This window comes from Phalaenopsis equestris, unplaced genomic scaffold (genome assembly GCF_001263595.1).
Source record: "Phalaenopsis equestris unplaced genomic scaffold, ASM126359v1 Scaffold000202, whole genome shotgun sequence".
NCBI lineage: Eukaryota > Viridiplantae > Streptophyta > Magnoliopsida > Asparagales > Orchidaceae > Phalaenopsis > Phalaenopsis equestris.
Genome location: NW_018164644.1, coordinates 2,307,150 through 2,312,518, shown reverse-complemented (window position 1 = coordinate 2,312,518; position 5,369 = coordinate 2,307,150). Strand labels below are relative to the sequence as shown.

The following is a 5,369-nucleotide window of genomic DNA, read 5'->3' as shown; positions in this document are numbered from 1 at the left end:
TCTTTCCCTTGGTTTGATTATTCGTTTCTTTCCTTAGCGAGATGTGGCTTTTTTGGTAGTTTTTTTATTGCTACATAGTTTTTAATTTAACCTGGAGAGGTAAATCAGGTTTTTCTTTGTTCGAAATTCTGTTAGTAGTGGAAGCTTTTTGGATTCGGTGTGGCGATTGTTGGGAGTTTTTTGTATCGTGTATGATTCTATTGCTCTTTTTTTGCGACGCTAAAACTGTGGATTGCTATCTAAGCGAGTTATTTGTGTTTATGGACAAATAGTAGCGTATATCTCATATTCTCATTTCTCGACATGGTGCTGAATCAGCCGTGAAATATTCTCATATATATAGAAAGGTCTTCTTTATTGATTTAATAGCAGAGCACTCTTCAATGCGCTTCTAAATATTTTCCTACAGTTATTTAGTCCATGTACATATGTTACACATAAGGAGCTTTTGTTCTACCATCCCATCATTAAAATTTCTTCTACTCGGTTTCATCATTTAGTTTGAGTTGCTTAACATCTTGGTAGCTGTTGTATTGCAACTTGGGGTTTTTTGTAAGTTGGAATGCACAAATAGGTTCTCCTTTGGTTGAAAATCTGTTGAATGGACGTACATGTTATAAGTGGATCGTTTTAGGGTTCAGTGCAGAAATTGTTAGGAGTATTTTTTTAGCATTATGTAAGTTTTTTTTGTCATTTCTTTGATATGCTTAATATTTAAATTACTTATATAAGAAGTTCTTTGTCTTTTTCAGTGATTGTTATTGAATTTCATAGCAAATTGCTCTCCGGCGTGCTTCTCAATATTTTTTTCGGACAGTTTATTCAATCCTTTTTTTACTTTTCCATTCTGTTATGAAAACTGTTTTACTATGTTTGCGTCATTTCAAATTAACATTTTATTCATACGTAACGAGGAAACTTATGTCAGTTTATTTCATGTCATGAAATTATTTTTGATGCTCAGTTTGCTGTTAACATGCTCAAAACTGGTCAAAAAAATTCCATATAGATTCTTCATCTGCAAATACGCTGAATATGGGCTTCATACATTAAAATAGCTCAGATGTTGTTCCCCTTTTTTTCTGGCAATCTCATCAATGGAATTTATATGAGCTTGATATTGAATTTGATCCTGGTGGGATATTTGATTTAGTGATGATTAAATTTGCATAACAGATTGTTGAATTACCATTATTAAATGTTAGATTCTGTTACAGTCTAAAATAGGTTTTGATTTAGTGTCTGGAAAGGTTAATAATTAACTTAGTTTGCATGTTAAATTTTCTATATCTTTTTATTTCCCCCATTATTTTTGGAAATATGTCAAGGTGGGAGTTGAACTCCTTATCCACGTTTTCTCAGGTGAGGACAATACCACTTGCGGTAATCCTCTTTGATAGTTTTATTTTTCTGTTTTATCGAATTTCCCCTTTTCATCTTATGATTTCTGTCCTCTAACTTCCAATTATGCTACTCCCTTCATTTATCTTTGATTTCCATCCGATAAGGTCAATAAAATAATTTTAATGATTGACTGGATAACCTGCAAAGCACCATTGTGCGTCCAAGGAAGACTTCCATGGTTTAGAAGACATGAAGCTCCAAGGAATACTTGGCTGCTTGGGGATTTAATATGTGCTGGAAAATTTCTTTGTTTTGAGCCTTTATGGATTTCGGTTTTGGCTCCTTTGAGAACATCTTTTTGTGGTAGACTTGGGCTGAATTTTGCTTTTTATGGGGTTCGATTTTCTCCTTATGATTGGACTGAATTTCTTCCTTATGCCTCACGGTTTTGTCATGGATTTGGGCTGAGTTTTAGTTCCTTTCAAAAATGCATAAATGATAAGAGTATAAATGGAGATGTGGCTTTATTTTTTTTTCGTCCTTATGCCTCACGGTTTTGTCATGGATTTGGGCTGAGTTTTAGTTCCTTTCAAAAATGCATAAATGATAAGAGTATAAATAGAGATGTGGCTTTATTTTTTTTCGCCCTTATGCCTCACGATTTTGTCATGGATTTGGGCTGAGCTTTAGTTCCTTTAAAAAATGCATAAATGATAAGAGTATAAATGGAGACGTGGCTTTATTTTTTTCGTCCTTACGCCTCTCAGTTTTTGCTCCCCATATTGGGCTGAGTTTGGCTCCTATGCCTTTCGGTTTTGCCTATCTTGAGCAGATTTTTTTTTACGCAGATTTTTTTTTATGCCGTTCAAAAATATAAGTGTTGGATATATTCGTGTTGGTTCCCCATTTGTCTGGACTTAATTTGCCCTTGGCTTGGGCTCGGGTTAGTTCTTTTTATTGGCTCGGTATAGGCTTGTTTTGAGCTTTTTGATTGGATATGTCTTGGTTGGGTGTTCTTCTTCGATGCTTCTCTTAAGATATGATATTTGCAATCAAGTTTGTCATCCCAAAATATTTTCACTATCTACCTATAGAGTGAGGTGTTCAAAATGAATTGGGCAAATTTTTATTATGTCTTACCTGATGAAATTGGGTTTGGTTTGAATAATTTTTGAAAGCTTGTCCATTCACTCTCTTATGTATATCAAAGACAATACATTGGCAATACCTATGGTGGTTTTCTTTTTGCTACCTTGGTCGTGAGCTTTACTTGGTGTGTGTTGCCCTTGTGGCCTTCGTCTTTGCCCTTTACCCATGAGCTTAGTAGGTGGAAGTCTTTTTCTTCTTTGCCCCTACCCGTGGGTTTGTTTTGTGTTGGGTTCCTCCTTGCCATGCTCGGTTGTGAGCTGTTTGGTGATGACTCCTTTTCGTTAGCTAGTTGGAACTTGGTTGTGCGTTTTATGGCCTTACCCGTGACCCTCTACTCTCTTTTCTGGACTTATCCGCGAGCCTGTTGAAGATTATTTAGGCCCATTTTGCCCCGGCCATGAGCATTTCTATAATTTCTAAATTAATGTTACATTTATATAATTGTGGTAAGATTTTAACGAAGGGGTGGAATTAAAAGATTTTGATATGCTTGACATGGGCACAACTTTTTGGAGGTTTAGAAGGCTGATGTTCTTGAATTTTCTCCCTGGTTTGTGAAATATAAAAGGCTTTTATGGCTTTATTTCAGGAAATTATGAAAGTTGATATGAGTTGGCTTCATGAGGAGTTTGGGAGTTTTTTTTGTTTGAGATTAAAAATTTGGAAAAATATGAACGATATACATTTCAGGTTTGGGTGTGAGTGCATATAGGTGGGGGAAGCCATGAGTATAGTCTTCACCTTAGCTTTTGGGCCTGTTTCGATTTGATTCAAAATAACGTTTGGAAAGGATACCCTTCATGGGTTGATCCAATTATAAAAAGTTGAGAAAATGATATCCTTCTTGGATTTATTCAAGGATCTTGGGCTCTATTTTTAGATCTTTTTTATATAACTTTGAGGATTGCTTCACCCTTATTCCTTCGATCTTTTGGGTGGATCAATTTCTCCTCTCTCCCATCTCCATTTTTATTCTTTTCTTTCCTTCTTGGTTTGGTTTTTTGTGCTTATGTCTGATACATAAGTACTCATTTATAGCCTTTTGCTATATGTGAAACCATCAAACAAGGTCGCAAGTAGGTCGGTTTTGTTTTGGGGCGTAGGGCGATGATGACAAAGACACGTCAGTGGTAAAACAGAATGATATCTCATCCTACAACACCAAGACTCAATTCTAGGACCTGATGAACTGTAGGATGAAAGTATGATTCACCGACATATGACTAGGAGGGGACCCGCACCTTCTTAGGTTGTTGGTAGTTCTAAGCCCGATGACGTGATCGACTTGTGGACAACTATACCTTTTAAAATTTATAAAACAAATTGATAAGAACAAATACAATATTTATTAAAAAAATATTTTCACTACAAAAATTGATATGACTTTTCTATTGTATGCTTGAAATATATATGCATGCTAAAACTTAAATTTTAAATATATTACAATTGGGTTGTCCACTTGTTGATTACCTATCATGGGCTAAGGAGTACCCTCCTAAGTTAGGTTTAGTAGGATATCCTTCTAGTGGAGTGGCGGACTTTATACATCCAGGTGACCGAGTAGCCTTTGACGACCCTCGAGTACAAATATATAATTTTGAGCATAGCCCCGACCCGAGTGCTTGCGGTCCCCTCTTTTCGGAGTTCAATATGCTAAACTGAAATTGCCATGTTATGTTAAGATTCATGGTCTCTTTTCTCCGGGATTTTCCCGAGGTTTTGATGAGTTTTATTTGAATTGTTACTCGTCGAGTTTCCTGAGTTTTCCGTCGTGGATTATTTGCCAATTTTCTCGAAGTTTCCAAGCAACGGTTCTTTTATTTATATAGTGAATAATAAATAACTTAAAGGAGCAACAAAGTTCTCAAATTTACAGGTGTGATTTACATTGCAACATTTTTATTTCTTAACATGTTGTATTACTCTCCTAGCATGTTATAGCGCTTTTCCTAGCACGTTATACTATTCTTTCAGCATGTTATACTGTTCTTTCTCTTTACTGTACATTATACTGTTCTTTTCTTTTATACTGCATGCTTTGTTACTTTGATACACACTATACCTTAGCCTTAGAGGAAAACCTAGTGGTTATATAGGAATTAACATCAAACATGGAGGTGCTACTACGAAGAGCTTTGGAGCGAATACTGTGAGCAGCACGACGAGGAACAACTTCAAGGTGGATTATCAACATCAAAACACTTTCACATCACCGATCACTTTCCTTAGTTTAAATAACAACCCATAGGAGTTCGAGGTGGTTTGCTTAGCGCAATATAAACCCTCACATATCACTTTTAGGCTTTTGCACAATCATGCTATGCAATTATAAGTCCTACAGCTTTAGGATTCCGATGTTACTGTATGGTACGGTGTAAATCCTCTTATCTTTTTAGAAATAGTTTTGGGTGGAGGGTTTGTGGAGTGCAGGTGAAGTAGCAACATAAGAATCCCTCGTCACCTTCTTTTGTATTGGGGGAAGTTGCGGTTGGAAGTGAGCAAAGAGGCAGGTGACTAAGGCGACAACTGAGAGAGGGAAATAGGTCTAGGTAAACGGTTGGGGAGACATGGCTAAAAGGAAACTGATAGGGTGTCTGCAACAGGGTATAACGACGATGATTGAGAAGGGTAGGTTGTGGAGGGAGGTAAAAATGTCGAGGATAACCTCCACCTCGGAGCGATGTACAGTCGGAGCCCCACTCGTCCTCGGATACAATTCTAAAAAGGGAAAAGATGATGCCAATGACTATTTTGATAGAATGTTGAAACAAACTCACTAAAAACTAACCCTAAAACAAAGAAACACCATATAAATAGAAAAAAGGGTTGGCGGGAAGTGAAACAGGAGGGCGATGTATGGGGTGGGGGTGGGGGTG

At 36.7% G+C, this 5,369-nt stretch overlaps 1 protein-coding gene across 2 annotated transcripts in view; it reads left to right on the top strand.

The window, feature by feature from the left end:
- Positions 1 to 5,369, top strand: part of LOC110022650 (heat stress transcription factor A-1-like) — a 24,876-nt gene that overhangs the window by 666 nt on the left and 18,841 nt on the right. The gene's annotated exons all lie outside the window — the stretch shown is intronic.